The sequence below is a fragment of the Acinonyx jubatus genome, chromosome B4 (assembly GCF_027475565.1).
Source record: "Acinonyx jubatus isolate Ajub_Pintada_27869175 chromosome B4, VMU_Ajub_asm_v1.0, whole genome shotgun sequence".
In the NCBI taxonomy this organism is placed as follows: domain Eukaryota; kingdom Metazoa; phylum Chordata; class Mammalia; order Carnivora; family Felidae; genus Acinonyx; species Acinonyx jubatus.
Genome location: NC_069387.1, coordinates 130,881,869 through 130,901,695, shown reverse-complemented (window position 1 = coordinate 130,901,695; position 19,827 = coordinate 130,881,869). Strand labels below are relative to the sequence as shown.

The 19,827-nt window shown below is 38.5% G+C and overlaps 1 protein-coding gene and 1 pseudogene across 5 annotated transcripts in view; one reads left to right on the top strand and one right to left on the bottom strand.

Moving 5' to 3' along the window:
- Nucleotides 1-19,827, bottom strand: part of TNRC6B (trinucleotide repeat containing adaptor 6B) — a 251,022-nt gene that overhangs the window by 216,516 nt on the left and 14,679 nt on the right. The gene's annotated exons all lie outside the window — the stretch shown is intronic.
- LOC113602937 (uncharacterized) lies at nt 4,646-4,753 on the top strand (annotated as a pseudogene).

Here is a 19,827-nt window from a genome sequence, read left to right as displayed (position 1 = left end):
ATCAGCCTATTCCTTGCTTGTAAGTCTTCAGCAGCACCACACTGTAACAGGAATAAAATATGGACGCCTTCTCTTTGTCCTCAAGATCGTAAGGAATATGCTCTCTGCTTCTCTGCCCTCCAATGTCTCTCTCCAGTCTTCCTCGCTGACCTTTCAGTGTCTTGACCATGCTAAGGACTGCTCTCCTGTGGTGTGCTACATGCTACTCCCTCCCTTGGGAACACCCTCCCCTCTGGCTGGCTCCTTCTCAATCTCCAGTCTCAGCTAGAATGCAAACTCCTCAGACCACTTTACCTATGATGGTCCTTCCTGAAACGCAGCCTTTATTCATTTTCTTCACAGCACGTAACATTTTACAATTACTTAACCATTTATTTACTTAAAAACTTATTTTGAAAATGTACAAACATAAACAAAAGTAGAGTAAACAGTAACGAGCTCACAGATTCCTGTATTTTTATTTTATTTTGTAACTATATCCCCTGTTATACTATAAGCTCCAATGGATAGAGACTGTATCTTTTTCTTTTTCATCCACGGCCTTGCACAGTGCCTGGCTCATGATAAACACTCAACAATTTTTTTGTTTTGTTTTGTTTTGAATGAGAAGGAAAGTTACAGATGACACTAAAGACATGGATGGCACCACTGAGAAAAGCAAAACAGGAGGGGAGAGTTTTGAGGACAGCTGGTAATTTATTCATCAGCCTACTCCCTGCCAGGCTCCAGACTAGGTGTTGAATTTCAGAGATAAATAAGAGAAAGTCTTATACAAAATCTAGTGGAGATATAATAACAAGTAGTATTTACTCAGGGCCCCCTATGTTCTAGATACAAGACAAAGCATTTCAGAGGTATTGTCTCATTTAGTCCTATAATGACCCCGTAAGGAAGAAGTTATTATTATCCCCATCTTACACCTAAGGAAACAGGCTTATAAAGGTTAAATAATTGGTAAGCAGGATACAAAGCTGGGAAAGTGGTAAAGTCAGGTTTAGAACTTAGGCTATTCAGTTCCAAAGCCAAGCCACTAAATAGCACTGTGCGTCCAGATGTGCACTATCCTCTACAGCACTATGAAAACCCCTCTAACAGAGGCATGCACAAGGTGCAGTGGGAGTAAGCAGAGGACTCTGAGGAGGAGAAAGGGCCAAAAGGCTCCTTCAGAGGTGACCCCTGAGCAGAGTCTGAAAGTTTAAGCAGGAAATTGCTAGGCAATGAAGTCCAAGGAAACAGTATGTGCAAAAAAAGTATGCAGGCACTTGAAGGAGCACTGTGTACCTAGGCTACTTCCAAGGATTCTTCTGTTTTATTTTTTAAAACTGAGTGCAATGAGTGCCATTGTGCTAGGAGCTTTGGATACCAGACAAAAGACAAAATACTATGAGAAAGTTAAGCATGAAGCACTATGAAAGCGTAAAGGAGGAAGGTTTCTTGCAGCCTGCGGGAAATCTGTGAAGGTTTCTCAGAAGAAGAGCCTACAATGGATCTTGAGGACAAATTAAGGACACATTAGGAGAAGAGGGCAGGCAGAGAGGGACTTGCACAAGACATGGGCATTTGATGAGGCAAGGAATACTTGGGGGACTGTGAGAACTGGATATGGCCAGATTTGGAGGGAGTGAATTACAGGGGGAGTGGCAAGAGATGAGATTGGCAGCTAGGCACAGATGTGATCTTCAATGTCACTGTTGATTATTGGAAGGTTAAAAAACTGTCTAACAAAAATGCTTCCAAGCTACAGTTATTAAAACAGCGTGGTCCTCACACAGGGATACATAACCCAGAAACAGACCTATAACTATGAACACTGGGGCTTGCTGTAGAATAAAGGTGGCATTTCAGATCAGCAAAGAGAAGACACATCATTTAATAAATGCTACAGGGACAACTGGTTACCCATTGAAAAAAAAAAACCACATTGGATACCCTCCTTCATATCTTGTAAGGAAATAAAGTTCATTTAGATTTGGGATTAAATATAAATAATAAAGGGGTACCTGGGTGGCTCAGTCCATCAAGCATCCAACTCTTGATTTCGGCTCAGGTCATATCTCCTGGTTTGTGAGTTTGAGCCCCACAGCAGACTGTGCACTGACAATGTAGAGCCTTCTAGGGAATCTCTCTCTCTTCCTCTCTGTTCCTCTCCAACTTGTGCACTCCCTCTCTCTCAAAATAAATAAATTTTAAATATATATACATATGTATACATATATACATATCTATATACAGAACCATAAAAATCTTTTTAAGACAAAATAATATTTTTTAAATAGAATATATGGGGCACCTGGGTGGCTCAGTTAAGCGTTTGACTCTTGATTTTGGCTCAGGTCATGATTTCACGGCTCATGGGATTGAGCCCCACATCAGGCTCTGCACTGACAGTGTGGAGCCTGCTTGGGATTCTCTCTCTCTCTCTCTCTCTCTCTCTCTCTCTCTCTCTCTCTCTCTCCCCCCCCCCCATCCTTCCCCAGTTCTCTCTCTCTCTATCAAAGTAAATAAATAAACATTTATGAAATAGAAAATAGATTATATAAGAACTTTCTGGTTAAAACAGGAGACTTCAAAGGAATTTTGTTCTTTTTTTTTTTTAAAGGAATTTTGTTTTAATGGCAAACTAATGTGGCTTGCTTACCAACATGAAAGTTACCAAGTTCACTTTGTTGGAAAACAGTGGAAGCACTGGTCCAAAGCAGTGGTTCTCACCTCTTTCTCCTAGTCATAACTACCTGGGGAGCTTTGTAAAACCCCCAAAAGCATACCAGAGCTTCTAGGCTGAAGGGAAGGCTTAAAAGAGAGATCTTTCTCTAATAAATGTTTTCATTAAAAAAAAATACACATTGATTTTCAATAGCAATTAATTGTTGGAAAGGAATTATTTCCTTGGTCTAACCTCTTGATTGGGTTCAGAAAGGTCAGAAATTGAAACTGTTTAATATTTCACTTAACACTCAAAGACATATATACTCAGCACAGTATCGGAGCAAGTACTAGGCATACTGGGAAGAGTACTTAATTTGGAGGTGGAAGACACGGGTTCTAGAAACTACTACATAGTAGATAGCTGTGTGGTACTAAACGACTCACTTAGCTACTAAACTCTGAAATGCAACCTGATCATCCATAGACTGAAAATGATGATAATCCTAGACTCCTCTCCCACAGGGAGCCTGCAGTGGGAACTGAATGAGATCATCTTCCTTTGTAAACCACTCAATAAATATTTGTGGGATGACCGAATGAACACTCTATATACAGTAAGTTTTTCACACATCTATAAATACATGCGAACACTACAAAACATCCCACCAACTCTTAGTTACAATAAGCACTAGAACTACACAATATAGATTCATATCTAATAACCTACAGACTGCACTCTGCAGGCTTCTGAAATACACATCAGGAGGTAATGGGGACCCAGGGAAAGGCTGTCCCTGCTCCTTTCAGTTTCTTCCTCTTCTCTTTTCTACCTTGTTCCTCACCTTGTCCTTGCTCTCAAGGAACAAGTAGATAACAAAGGTATGGTTTTCTCTGCAGGACTCAAGTCAATAAAAGGGTCTCCTCTTTCCAAATATCGCAATCAATGGCCACATTTTATTTTAATGTATGTTTGTTTCTTGTTTGTTTAATCTCTATACCCAACATGGGGCTCTAACTCACAACCCCAAGATCAAGAGTTGCATGCTCCACTGATGGAGCCAACCAGGCGCCCCAAATGCCACATTTTAAATATAAAGGTAGTTACCTTTCTTCTTGAAATATGGTGGTAGAATTTTACCACCATAAATTTAAAATTTCAGGGGTGCCTGGGTGGCTCAGTCAGTTAAGGGTCCGATTTCAGCCCAGGTCATGATCTCACAGCTCATGAGTTTGAGCCCCTTGTTGGGCTCTCTACTGACAGCTCAGAGCCTGGAGCCTGCTTCGGATTCTGTGTCTCCCTCTCTCTCCGCCCCTCCCCTGCTCACGCTCTCTCACAAAAATAAACATTAAAAAATATTTATAAATTTAAAATTTCACGTCTTTGAATAAGCATTCCTTCGGTAAGCATCCTTTAATCGCCCAAATGGATATATTTGCTATAGACTCTCCATGTCCGTAACAGTTTGTGTAATACTTAAAACAATCACCCTTTGTTATAAATCTCTGTACACGTTTTAGCTCCTCGTGACCTCACAAGTGCCAGGGGACTGTCTTCGAGTGCTTGTGGGGCTGAGCACATTATATGCTACATGATAAATACTCAACAAAAATTTAGCATATGAATGGATGATGACACCAGAAATTCAATATCACCTTAGAAGGCTGAAGCCAGAGTCAAAATAACTGGGATGGCAGAAACTGAGAAAATATACAATTTCACCTCAATTCCTTTATATTTTATAAGCATCTACTATATGCCTGATACAGCCCAAGGTGTGCTATGATGAATAAGACCTACTCTCTATCCTTAAGGAGTTTATAATCCTATTTATACTCAATCACATTTTTTTTATTTTGATATAATTCTGGACTTTCAGAAGGGTTGCAAAGTTTGTATAGAGCGTTCTCATATCGTCTTCCCCCAACTTTCCCTAATATTAACACCTTATATAACGGTGGTACACTCAGTGAAACTAGGAAATTAATATTGCTACAATACATAGGTTATCCACCTTTTGGCTAAGATCAAGTGTAGTATCTGTTCTTACTAGCTTAATATTGCTACAATACATTAACTACAGACTTTACTCTGATTTTGTCACTTTTTTCATATATGCAAAGTTTTGTTTTTTGTTCCACAACCCCTTGTTACTCTTAGTTGTCATGTCTCCCTCTCCTCTCAATTACATTTTTAGTAACTATTTTTTTCCTGTTTATAGTAACAAGTTTTCTGAAAAGTGAAAAAAAAAAAAAAAGGAGGAAGAAAAAGAAAATAAAATCTCTGATAATCCTCTGTGAAGAGATAAACTTTCCTAACATCTATATAATCTTTTGGTCTTTTTGCCATGTATGTACGTGTATATACATTTTACTTTTCTTAAAACCAGAAATCTAAATATAGCCTTTTGTGTCTTGTTTTCTCTCATTATCACTTGTAAAACATTTTAGTACATCTTTATGGGGTTTTTTTGAGGCAGGGGATAGGGAGACAGGGTCTGAAGTTGACTCTATGCTCTCAGCACAGAACCTGATGAAGGGTTTGAACTCACAAACCACAAGATCATAACCTGAGCTGAAGTCTGATGCTTAATGGACTGAGTCACCCAGGCACCCCTACAACATCTTTAAAAAAAAATTATTTCACAAGGGTTCCTGGGTGGCATAGCTGGTTAAGTGACCAGCTCTTGATTGCAGCTCAGGTCATGATCTCGCAGTTCGTGAGATGGAACCCCATGTCAGGCTCTGTGCTGACAGTGTGGAGCCTGCTTGGGATTCTCTATCCCTTTCTCTCTACCCCCCCCCCCAAATAAACATTTAAACATTATTTTACAATATTATTTTAATGATAGCTTAGATTCCACTGTTATAATGAATCATAATTTAACCATTTCCCTGTTATTGGATAGGTAAGTTGCTACTTATACTACTATAAATAGTGCAGTGAATATCCTTGAATATGAAAACAGTATAAATTATAATGGATGGATAAGCACAAAATATTAGTGACAGGGCCAGCAGAAATGCCTAACCTAGCTTTGAAGAGCAGAAAATCAGAAACACTTGTTGGAGGACATATATCTGAGATGGGCTCTGAAGAAAAAATCTATTCCTTCATTCTTTAGTATTCAACTGAACATTTACTGAGTGCCTGCGATACCCAATTATTATACTGGGATCCAGGGATACAAAAGGGACTAAGGTTCTGCAGGGGAAGTTCACTGACTAATCAGAGAGGCAGATATTTGAACCAAAAAATCACAACAATGAGATAAATGCTATTATCACCGTGCTATGTATGAAAAAGTGCTCTGGGTACACAGAGAACACATTTAAAGAATCAACTGTAAAAGTAGAAGGAGTTAGGCACCTGGATGGCTCAGTTGGTTAAGCGTCCAACTTCAGTGCAGGTCATGATCTCATGGTCCGTGAGTTCGAGCCCTGCATCAGACTCTGTGCTGACCCCTCAGAGCCTAGAGCCTGCTTCAGATTCTGAGTCTCCCTCTCTCTCTCTGTCCCTGCCCCACTCATGCTCTCTCTTTTTCTCTCAAAAATGAGTGTTTTTTAAATAGAAGGAATTATATCAAGGTTGATAATAACACATATGAGAGAGGTTTTAGTTAAGTTTGATTTTAATATGTATCAACACTATGAAGGAGTTCCTTAAAACAGGTAAATTATTAATAGGGATTCAAAGTATTCAGATGGTGAGAAGTATTAGTTCTATTATATTTTATACTGGTAAAACCAGTACTAGAGCACCACGTTCATTTCTGAGAACTGTACATTTTATAAAGCATTTTTTAAATGCTTATTTTGAGAGAAAGGGAGAGAGAGAGAGCATGCGCACATGCATGCATGTGAGTAGGGGAGGGGCAGAAAGAGGGAGAGAGAGGATTCCAAATAGGCTCCGCGCTGCAGTGTGGAGCCTGATGCTTGGCTCACACCCACAAACTGTGAGATCACGACCTGAGTCAAAACCAAGAGTCCAGTGCTCAACCAACTGAGCCACTAAGGCACCCCTGAACTGTATATTTTTAGTCCATTTTATTGAGATATGTCCACAATGAAATGTACCCACTAAAGTGTACAGTCTGATAAAATTTGATGAATTTATATACCCATGTAACCAACCACCACCACCATTAAGAAATGTCCTTGTGCTTCATCCCAGTCAATCCCCTTCACCCCACATCTAACCCCAAACAATCACTGATTTGCCTTCTGTCACTACAGACTTGTTTTTTAGAGTTTCATATAAATGGAAACATACAGGCTGTACTTTCTTGGCTTCTGGCTTCTTTCAACTCAGCATGTTTTTGAGAACAAACCATGTTGGTGTGTGCATCGGTAGTCCATTGCTTCCTACTGTCTGAGTGTCATATTGATAAGACCATGGATAAACTGAAATAAAGAGAAAAGAGAGTAGGCCATGAGGTGACTGGATGCCAGGTTCTATGAGAAATCATTGAAAAAAATCTGGTTGACACTGAAAGGGAGGGCATTTGAAGAACTTCAATGTGCAGAACAGGCTTGTTCTGGTCTTACCAGAAGGTAAGACCGAAACTAATGGCTGCCCATAGAGACAGTCAAGATATTTAAATGGAAATAGCATGGCTGACGAAGATGCTGCTGAAGGGATTCCAACATCAGCAAGAGTCTGGACTTGATACAGTCAGTATTTCTTCCAACCTTGAAGAGCTACGATTCTGTCATTCTCATGAGTGAGAAAAATATTACACCATTATTAACCATTAAAGTATCAGCATGAATTTTTATTTAAACCAAATGAGCTATTCTGTCAGAGCTAGTATAGCATATGGTTTCAAATGTTTGGGGATGGTGAGCGGGGGGAAGTCTTTAAAATCAGACAGACCTAAGTATAAATAAATCTATTCTGCCACCTACTAACTGTGTGTCCGGCATTTAACCTCTCTATGCCAAAGTTTCTTCATTTGAAAACTAACATAATGATGGATATGCTTGCCCCAAACCAAAAGCTGAATAAATCTTGTTGTCAGCAAGACCCTAGGGAATAAGATAAAGACTATATGACTTTTGAATAAGTGGGGGCCTAGGAAAGTCTAAGATACAAAGGCACTGTCTACAGCTGGGGTGGTAAATTGTGACCCCCAGGCCAAATCTGGCCATGGTGTGGTTTTGTGTGGCCCACTAGCTAAGGATGGTTTTCACATTTTTAAAAGGTTGTAAAATAAAGAAGAATATGTGACATAGACTTTATGTGACCCCCAAAGTCTAAAATACTAACTACCTTGACCTTTGCAGAAAAAGCGAAACCCAGGTCTAGAGCAGACAGGGGTCAATGTGGCTGGCGGTAAGTTATATGGTTTTAAAGAGACAAACATAAAGAGTATCCATCTGCTAAAAGGAGTACAGAAGGAAGAATTCCTTAAACATCTGTAGCCATGAGTTCCTTACCTATAAATTGAAAATAAAAACAATACCTCTCAACTTCTGCTCAGGCCATGATAAAGCAATTAGTACCAGACTTGCCCTCTCATTTTAAGCAACTAGAAAATTGGACAAAATATAGGAAAAACTGTTTTAGGCACTGAACAACAGTTAGCACTATGATTCTTGAGAGAGAGGAACCAAAGGTGAGTTCTATGAAGGCTGTGGCTTTCTGCTTGGAGGTACTTTCTACACTGTAGCACTGTGGAAATGACCACAAGCAGAGCCCAGTGAGCTAAACAGGTTGAGGTGACAAAGTTCAGGGTTTAGGGGAGCTAAGAAGGCTGGAATCTGCCAGGGCAGAGTATCAGAGAGGAAGGAGCTCCACATATAGAAATAGTTTCAAAATTTTGTAGGTCTCCTTGAGTCTTTGGCTATACCAACCTGTAGGGTAGAATTCTACATGGCTGGGCAGAGTCAAACTGTTGAGGGTGGCAGGTGTGTGTGAAACAAACAACTAGAGGACTTGAAACTGAACAATTCCCAGAGTTGACAACCATATGGGAGACATCTGAACTCCAACCAGCCAGAGTGGAAACTTCAATGAACACTGCAGGCATTCAGCAGAGACCCTAGACAGGCCAGGTCTTATTAGAGAGCTAAATGCAGAAGCCTAAATAAAGCAATTCTAGATCAACCTAAGAGTTTAAAAACTAGCCTTAAAAAAAAAAAAAAAAAAAAATCAGTCTAACCCACAAGTGACTTAACTGCTTGCCAAAACAAAATTCAATCCTCTTTAAAGGAAGACAACAAAATCAAGATAACTAATAATGCAACATTCACAACATACAACATCCAATAAAAAATCACATGCAAAGAGGCAGGAAAATGTAACCCATAATTAAAAGAAAAAATGTCAGTCAACAGAAACAAACTAAAAAATGGTGAAAATTATAGAATCAGCAGATAAAGATTTTAAATTTTTTTTAACATTTATTTATTTTTGAGAGAGAGAGAGAGACAGAACACGAGCAAGAGAGGGGCAGAAAGAGAGGGAGACACAGAACTCAAAGCAGGCTCCAGGCTCTGAGCTGTCAGCACAGAGCCCAATGCAGGGCCCGAACTCACAGACCACGAGATCATGACCTAAGCCGAAGTCAGATGCTTAACCGACTGAGCCACCCAGGTGCCCCAACAGATAAAAATTTTAAAACATTACAAATATGTTCAAAATTTAAAGAAAGAAAAGCAACAAAATGAGAAAAGAAATGAAAGATATGACAAATAATCAAACACAAGGTCTAGAGAAGAAAAATACAATAACTGAAATGAAAACTTCACTGGCTAAACCCAACAGCACAATAGACACTAAAGGAATGACCTATTAACAAAAACAAAACAAAACAAAAAAAGTAACCTCTGAGACAACATCAAGTAATATAACTTATGTGTAATTTCAGACCCAAAAAATGTGGGTGGGGGGATACTTAAAAAATAATTACTAAAACTCTTCCCAAATTTGTTGACATTTCTAAGCCCACAAATCCAAGAACTCCAGGAAAACCACCCAAGATACACTGTCCTCACCAAAGTGCTGAAAACCAGAGAGAAGATTATATAAAGCAGCCAGAGTGAAAAGGCAAACTAGACACAGGTGAACAATGCTAAGAACATCTGACTTCCCATTAGAAATGATACAAGATAGATGACAACAGAAAAGCAGCTTAAAATGCAGAAAGATAGAAACCATGCATCTAAAATTTGATAGCCAGTAAAAATACCCTTCAGAAATGCAGGAGAAATTGAGATTTTTCAACAAAAAAGATGAGAGAATTCACTGCCAGCAGATCTTTTCTACAAGAAATGTTGAGGCTTTCAGGCTAAAGATAAAATGATGCAGATATGGGTACTCAGATCTAAGCAAGGGAATTAAGGGCAGTGGAAGTGGCAAATATGTGGGTAAATGTAAAAGAATTTTTATCATTAAAAGCAAAAATAGTAACATGAATTGTGGGGTTTATTATATATGCAGAAGTAAAAGGTATGACAACAATAGCCCAAAGGTATGTGGAAGATGAAAGGATACTCCATAAAGTTTTTACACTATAAATAAAGCAGCATATTATTTTAAAACAGACAATATTAGTTAAACATGCATATTTTAAACCTTAAAACAACTACTGTAAAAATAAAACAAAGATTTATACCTAATAGGCCAAGAGAGGAAACAGAATAGTAAAAAAGTAATAAAAAATATGCCAGGAAAAGAGGAAAGAATAAACATAAAACAGATGGGTAAATAGAAAACAAATAGTGAAATGGCGGACTTAAATGCTACCATACCAAATAAATGTAAATGGTCTAAACACTTCAATTAAAAAGCAACGATGGTAAGACTGGATTTAAAACCAAAACAACACATAGGACCTATCTGGTATCTAGAAGAAATTTAATTAAGGGACACTTGGGTGGCTCAGTCAGTTAAGCATCTGACCTCAGCTCAGGTAATGATGTTATGGTTCATGAGATCGAGTCCTGTGGAGGGCTCTGTGCTAACAGCACAGAGCTGGCTTCAGATTCTCTGTCTCCCTCTCTTTCTGCCCCTCCCTGCTCACACTCTCTCTCTCTCAAAAAATAAATAAACATACATTTTAAAAAATAATAATAAGAGAAACTCATTTAAGAAAAAAAAGACACAAATAGGTTAAAAATTAAAAGAATAGGAAAAATACACTAGGTAAACATTAACCATAAGAAAGCAGGAGTGACTATATTAAATGGAAGCAGACTCACATAATGTAGACTTCAAGACAAGGAATATTACCACAGAGAAAAGGAGGCATTTTATAATTACACAGGGTTCAATTTACCAAGAAGACAGAACAATCTTTAACGTGCATATGCCTACTTTTAGAGGTTCAAAATACATGAAGTAAAAATGAACCAAACTGACAGGGGAAATAGACAAATCCACAATTATAGCTGGAAATGGCCAACACTCCTCTCAGAAACTAATCAGTAGAAATAAAATCAATAAAGATATGTAAGATATGAACAGCACTATCAACTATCAATTAATTAACATTAATAACACATTAAACCCAAGGACAGTGGAACACATATTCCTTTCAGATACACATAGAACATTTACTAAACAAGATTATAATGAGTTTCAATAGACCTCAAAAGACTGAAACCAGATAGTACATGGACCAGATAGTCCTATGAACACAAGAGAATTTTCAATCAGAAATTAGTAACAAAAAAAAAGGGGGTTCCTGGGAGGCTCAGTCGGTTGAGCATCCGACTTCAGCTCAGGTCATTATCTTGCGGTTGATGGGTTCAAGTCCCACTCACACTCTGTCTCTCTCTCAAAAATAAATAAACATAAAAAAAAAAGTTTATACAAGTCAAAGAAGATATCACAAACCAAATTAGAAATTATTTCGAAAAAAACATATTAAAAGAGTTTTTAATGTTTATTTTTGAGAGAGAGAGAGAGAGCACAAACGGGGGTGAAGCAGACAGAGAGAGGAGCACAGAATTCAAAGCAGGCTCCAGGCTCCGAGCTGTCAGCACAAAGCCCAAAGAGGGGCCAACGAACCCTATTAAAATGAGTGTGACATTGAGGTGCCTGGGTGGCTCAGTCGGTTAAGCGTCCAACTTCAGCTCAGGTCAAGATCTCACAGTTTGTGGGTTCAAGCCCCTCACTGGGCTCTTTCCCAGGCTCAGGAAATTTATACCGTTAAATGCTTCTATTAGGGAACAAGGAAGGTTTGAAGCTGATGACCTAAGTTTCCATCTCTAAGAAGCTAGAACAAGAAGAGCCAATTAAATCCAAAGCAAGTAATATGACACAAAGACTGGAAATCAACAACAACAGAAAACAAACAGCAAGACAACAGAGAAAATCTATGAAACTCAAAGCTGGTTCTTTGAGAAGACTGATAAAATTGATAAACTTATAGCTAGAATAGAATAAAAGAAAGCAAGCACAAATTCACACAAAGTACCAATATCAAATATGCAAGAAAGAACATTCCACTCTAAATCCTATAGGGATTAAAATAATAAAAGAATGTTAGGACTCCCTGCTGGGTGTGGAGGCTGCCTGAGATATTCTCTCTCTCTCTCTCTCTCTCTCTCTCTCTCTCTCTCTCTCTCTCTCTCCCCCCCTGCCCCTCTCTCCTATATGCACATGCATGCTCTCTCTCAAAAATAAATAAATAAGAATGTTATAAACAGCTTTAAGTCAATATACTAGACAACTCTGATGAAATAGGAAAACTCTTTGAAAGCCAGAAATTACCAAATTAATTCAAAACAAAATAGAAAATCTGACTAGTTTAATAATGCACATAAAATTTAGAATCTGCATTAGCTACAGAGCATACTTGTAATATGTTAACACCTTTTTTGAAATTCATAACGAATACTTTGCCATCTTTAAATGTACTGGTTTCAAATACTCTAAAGTTTCTCCAAATTTATATCCTTTATTACTCTTAAATTATCTTGAATTATTTACCATTTCCTATCATAGAGGGAAATTATATTACTCTTCTAACTTCTACCTAACTGCCTAAAATATTCAGCACTATTTTTAAATGTGATATTTTTTATTGTTTAATTTGCTAACTGGCTTTTTACTACTTAAGATTATTTTCTTTGCTTGACTTTATAGCAAACTTTTGCTTATTATTTTACATCAGTCCCACTTAATAATAGTTTTATTTCTACTACATTTTTTAAAAATTATTTTAATGTTTACTTATTTTTGAGAGAGAGAGACAGAGCACAAGCAGGGGAGGGGCAGAGAGAGGGAGACACAGAATCCAAAGCAGGCTCCAGGCTCTGAGCTATCAGCACAGAGCCCGATGTAGGGCTCAAACCCATGAACTGTGAGATCGTGGCCTGAGCCGAAGTTGGATGCTCAACTGTCTGAGCCACCCAGGTGCCCCTTTACTACATTTTTTTTTTAAGAGAGAGAGAACATGATGTGGGGAGAGGGACAAAGAGGGGAGAGAGAGAATCCCAAGCAGGCTCACACCCAGCGTGGAGCCTGATCTAGGGCTTGATCTCAGGACCCTGAGATCATGACCTGAGCTGAAATCAAGAGTCAGAAGCCCAACTTGCTGCGCTACCCAGGAGCTCCACTACTACATTTCATAGTCAAGTTTCCTTTCATCAACCGGCAATTTTTCCTTCATTTAATGACTAGAGACTGTAATGTCAAAGGCGAGCATGTGTTTCCAGCGCCTCCAAAATACCACTAAAAGGAAAGGGGCCCTAGGTTCTGACACTCCCCAGCCAGATCTTTGCCATAAAGTCCTTAGAAATCTCTAGCTCCCACAATTCCCAGCCATATCAGAGAAGCTCCTATTCAATGTAGTACTGAATCCTAACAAAGCTCCACAAGGAGAGGACAAAGGCAGGGGCCTTGACCTTCACTTAAGAATAACAACAACAACAATAGTCTATAGGTACTCTGCAAAAACAAGGCATCTGAGGTTCTAAGATGGCAAACAGGCAGCCTGGAACACTAATGACTACTTACTTCTTCTGTCCCACATACATGGTACCAGGTACAAGGACTAGGAAAAAAAAAAATCCAGACCCTATGTGTACAGGGGCGGCAGGGGTAGTAGGGGTACAGTGGGGGAAGTGCTAGCTAAAGAATCGGTACCAAGCAGTTTGAGACTGAATGTCTTTCAGTTGAATACATTTCAACCAAAACTTACTAGGCACACCCTCATTTAAAAAGGTATATCTGGGTGGCTCAGCTGGTTAAACGCCAACTCTTGATCTCCACTCAGGTCTTGATCTCATGGGTTTGTGGGCACATGCACACGCTACCTCAAAATAATTAAAAATTAAAAAACAAAGAGGGGGCTGGGTGGCTCATTTGGTTAAGCATCAGTCTTCTTGATTTTGGTTCAGGTCATGATCTCACGGTTCGTGATTTTGAGCCGCAAATCAGGCTCTGTGCTGACAGCACAGGTCTGCTTGGGTTCTGTCCCCCGCTCTCCCTGCCCCTCCCCACCTGCATGCACATGCTCTCTAAATAAATAAAAATAAACTTAAATAAATAAACAAACAAACAAAATTAAAAAACAAAAAAGGATATTTGACAGCCTCATTATGACTTAGGAAAAGTGGTTCTCAGCTTTTTTCTCTAGCACTCTCTGGACAGTGCTCTGGAATGTCCCAACATTCTCTATCTCTCTATTATGAAGCCAGTTCTTCACGTAACTAGCAGTCAATCAATGTTTGTTGAACTAAAAAATAAAAAAATCTGGATTCCATATAAACACATAAAACAAAAACTTACACGTTCCCCCAAAGGGCATTCATGGATAAATGCATTAAGCTCATATTACATTTATCATGGGCTTAAAAACACAAACAATTTCGGTAATATTCTCAGGAATAATTGCTGGGACCCCATCTGCATCCTGCTGCCCACATGCTTACCTTGAGAACCTTGACTTGGCAAATGAGCTAACACCCCACTGCTTAAAAGTGCTCCTTAAAAGTAAGTGTGCACTGTCAAATATTACATATGATTTTTTTATGTAAAAAAGTTACTTTTTGCTAAATAAATCACTAAGTCATTGTTATTTCTACTTCTGTATGTGGGTAATACTCAGATATTCTCAGTTTGGAACAATTAATATGAAAAAAATCTAATTAACATTTATTTCATAAGGATGCAATTTGAACAAACAGCTCCCGAAATAAAATTTATACATGCCAACTAGAACAGAAAAGGCCGTCTCCATAGTTTAACACTTAATGAACACAAACTTAGTCCAAGTGGGGTTTAATGTCTAATTGGAATTTCCCAAACGGTCCTCTGGAATGTCTGAACAAAAACAAAGCAAACCAAACAAACCAAAAAGGATCCAAACCCCTAGAAAAGCTCTAAAACAACTGGTCAAACACTGGCTGGGTGAGGAACACCAAAGGGCAGGAGAAAGCTTCTACTTTTTATTTATACTTTTGTACCGCTGGATTTTTGTTTTACCAAAAGCGCGGATTCCTTTCAGAAAGATTTATTTTTAAAGCTACCACATTAGCTGATAGTAGAAAAGGTCAGTCCAGAGAAAAGCTTGCTGCTTCTTCCGAAACCTTATTACACGAGATAGGATATATCTTACATGAAGTACGGCACGTTATATCCTCTTTCTTTACTATTTATTACCACAAAGCACTTCTGAAAGGAGAATGGGGAAAGGAACCAGAAGATTCTTAACATAAAGCCAGAGGAGTGTAGAAGGCGCCACGTGACAGTGACAGCCGCCTAAGGGATCAAGCTTTGTGAAGAGGTGTCCTAATTTCTATTAACTGGCCTGTAGAAAACAGATTTAATCTTGTATCCTGTAGGAGAAAAAAAAGGTAAGCAGGTTTCATTTTCTGAAGGTGAACAAAAGACACTAAACATTAGGGCTCAGAGAGTAAACACGGGCCCATGATCCCTTAGCCGCAATTCCCAAATCCAAAAACTTCTGAAAACCACCAGTTTTCTGTAATTCATCTGGTAGAAATACTTGATCTGAACTTAATTGGCAGCCAAATCTGACCTGAACTGACATGAGACTATTTATAGCGTCCCCACTAAAGTGAGAACAGTCATAGCTCTGGCTGCCGAAATATTAACGTATTCAACTACAAAGTGCTGCCCCTGACTGTGCAGGGACATTACATAATATACGGTAAAAGCATCTTGTTAGCTTTCTAAAAACAAAGAAAATCTCTAAATTCTAAAATGCTGATGGCCCTTACAGTTTCCAATAAAGGACTATGAAGCCCAAAATGGCTTTTTATTAAAATGGTCCTGTCAGCCTCCACTAAGATACATAATTTTTTCCTGAAAATGTTCTCATAATTTGAACTAATTAATTTCTCTTTTCTAGAAACTTACTGCTATTAGAAATGTTGTACTTTGAATATCTGTAAATCTTTAACTGTATTATTATTAGAACATTTTATAGAATTTATAGAATACCCAAGGTATTCTAAGTCAACCACTCTCTGAAGGTGACATTAAAATCAGAAGGGTGGTTATCACCTTTGGCAGGAGGGTAGTACCAGAATGGGGTAAAGATTGTGAAGTTAAAAAAGCAGACCTCTGTCGATATGCTGTGATTTTCTTTCTGTGTTCAAGACGAAAAAAAAGCGCCTGGGTGGCTTCGTCGGTTGAACCTCTGACTCTTGATTTCAGCTCAGGTCATGAGCTCATGGTTTGGTTCATGAGATCGAGCCAAGTCTGGCTCTGCACTGCTGGCACGGAGCCTGCTTGGGATTCTCTCTCTCCCTCTCCCTCTCTCTCTCTGCACCGCGCCCCCCCCAGTTTCTCAAAAATAAACAAACATGAAAAAATTTTTAAACAAAAACAAAGGGCATGTGATTTAAAAAAATTTTTTTTCATGTTTATTTATTTTTGAGAGAGAGTCAGAGTGCAAGTGAGGGAGGGGCAAAGAGAGAAGGACATGCAGAATCCAAAGCAGGCTCCAGGCCCTGAGCTGTCAGCACAGAGCCAAACGTGGGGGCTGAAACCCATGAACTATGAGATCATGACCTGAGCCAAAGTTGGATGCTTAACCAACTGAGCCACGCAGGCGCCCCGTGATTTTTTTATTTACCAAAGACGGGCACAGATTTTAAAAGTGAACAAGCACCAATTTAAATCATTTAAAAAAATCAAAATAAAAATGAAGTCACATTATCCAAATAGTTATCAAGGAACAGAACACAAAATAAAAGTCAAGAAAGAGAACATGTGCAAGTAAGGAAAATTATGTATTTTAGCCCCGTTACGTATCAATTCCATTATATTATATGACTAAATAACAAATGATAATGAAACTTGCAAAACTCAAAGTTCTCTGTTATAGAAACAAAACTGTAAAGCCAGATTAAAGCAAGAAGTAAGACATAAAACTACTGAGAACCTATAATTAATTACAATGAAGAGTAATTTGGCAGATTTCACATGAAAAATAGGGACAGAATAAAGACTTTAATAAACATAAATACAGTACTACATTTTAAACTGTTGTATCTACATAAAACAAAATTAGTTGAATTTTTTTTTTAAGTACACACCAATCCTCCCTCCCTCCCCCACTCTCACACAACTAACAAAATGGTAGAAACAACGCAACCAAACAGGAACCTCGTTTCACAACTGGTAGACATGAAAGCTGTGAAAACCTCTTTTAACACGTGTGTGGGATGCAGAACCCCGAATTATTTCTGCCTAAAGGAAGCTCTCACAGAGTTATACTCAAAAAAAAAACTAAAGATTGAAAATAATTCAAAATATTCCTTAAAGCAACATGAGTAGCACAACTGGTTGTCTAGTTGTTGCTATATCCTAGAAAGGAAGGATAAGGTTATCTCTACCAGTATTGTTTACTAAATTACAGTTTTTACTATCCATGAAATTTATGTGGCCATCAGAAATAGTACATATGAAAACGTCACTGATAAATGGAATTCTAAATTAATTAAAACCAAAAATTAAAAACTTCAGGGTAAATTTTGATTTAAAAACTCCATTTCAGCAGTGCGTGGGTGGCTCAGTCAGTTAAGCATCCAACTTTTGATTTCAGCTCAGGTCATAATCCCAGGGTCATGGGATGGAGCCCTGTGTAGGGCTTTGTGCTGAGTGTGGAATGCTTAAGATTTTCTCTCTCTAAAATAAAAAATAAATTTTAAAAAAAGTCCATCTCACATATAAGAATTTAAAAGAGAATTTCCCACTGTAATCTTCCTTTTACTTGAACAAAGCAGAACTGGAAGAAAAGAGAACAAAGAAAACAAGATCGTAAGGCCCTAGAATATCAAGGGTAAAGAGCAAGCCAAGAGGACATCATGTAAGTATGAATAACGAAAGTCTCTATTACAAGATTGACTATGAAAGAACTGTAAAGCTGTAAAATCAATTAACTAAAAACAGGAAATTAAAAAATATACTGAAAGTCAAAAATTTAAGAATTTAATCCATTAAGAATATATTCTAAAAGCCCTTATTCTCTAATGGGAGGTGGAGGTGGGACGAATGGGACCTGCAGGTGCCAGTAAACAAAGATTGTGGGACGGGGCGCCTGGGTGGCTCAGTCGGCTAAGCCTCCGACTTCAGCTCAGGTCACGATCTTGCGGTCCGTGAGTTCGAGCCCCCCGTTGGGCTCTGGGCTGATGGCTCAGAGCCTGGAGCCTGCTTCCGATTCTGTGTCTCCCTCTCTCTCTGACCCTCCCCCGTTCATGTTCTGTCTCTCAAGTAAATAAACGTTAAAAAATAAAAAATTAAAAAAAAAAACAAAAAAAACAAAGATTGTGGGAAAAGACTGTTACCCTTCCTCTGCCCCCTACCACCCCCCACCCCCCACAAAGAATTTTATCCAGTGATATAGGGTTCATCTAAGGTAGCACATATACCAATCTACTAGGTTCTAAGGATATTCCTTGGTTAATTACATAACAGATCCAGATTCAAGGCATCTCTTTGAACTAAGTCATTCACATAATTCCTGCAGGGTTAAGACAGATACAGATATGTGCTCATGCTACTGGAATTCAATATCTTACATGAGTAACTTTAAATTATGAAGGCATTAATAATGCTATACAGGTATCAAAACCCAATTTTATATCCTTTATATCATGTAGCATATTTTGACAGAGTGATCTTTGTTTCCTTATGAATCAGTTAACTATCAGGTAATTATAGTTAACTAGAAATTAGTTAACTATCCTGATTTAAGGAGCTTCCACAGTTGAGTACAGCATAGTGAGACGAGGTACAAAGCTATCCAGAGGTCAGTGAGTTTATAATCAATTTGGAGAGAGAGTATCACATAAAAACAATTTAAGAAACCTTATAAGAAGCAGTTAAGTCCAAGCTGTAAATATAAACTGATACTAAATATATACCAATCAATATATAGAAACGTTCAAATGGAAGTTATTTTTCAAGGTACACACTCCTAAGAAGTTACATAGGTAATTATCTCAATCAGGTTGCCATCACTGAAAATACTTTGCAACTCCTACTTTGCTTCCAGACCAATTTACAAATCACACAAGGAAATGTGCCTCATTACTTTGAACTCATTTTGGACCCCAAACAGTTGCCCAGACAAATCACTTAACCAGACCTGAAAAATGGTTCTTGGTTGCTCCCCTAAATCAAATCCACCCTGAAAGAATGAAGATTTTTCCCTACGGAAATTCCAAAGAGTATTTCTTATTCTGGAAGCAACTCCTAAATAATTCCTCAGATGTTTTAAGAAAAGACAGTACTTCCACTTTCAGAAAAGCCAGGGTAACAGCAGTCGGATGTACCCTTGCAGGTAAAAAAACAAACAAACAGACAGACAACTAAAAAACTGGACAAAATATATAAACAACGGTTTTCAAAACATTGGACATCAGGCAGGGAAGGACAGTGATCCCTAAAGAGATGGTAAACAAACAAGCTGAGCCCTACAATTGCCCTAGCTTGCTGCCTAGGGAAAGATTCCAGGCCACCAAGCCACCGGGAGGGGAAACCCAAGTGGAACTCAGAGACCTCCCTGAATTGAGGAGATGCAGCTGAGATTTCCAGAAGGCTGAGGCAGCTAGAGTTTGCAGTGAACAGCACTGGAAAGGAAGAGCCGCACAGAGGAAGAACTCTCGAGATCTGTAGGGGGATCCCTCCAGTATTCAGCTGAGTAGCAGCTAAGGAACTAGGAAAAACACAGGTAACATCACACTTAACAGTAGGAT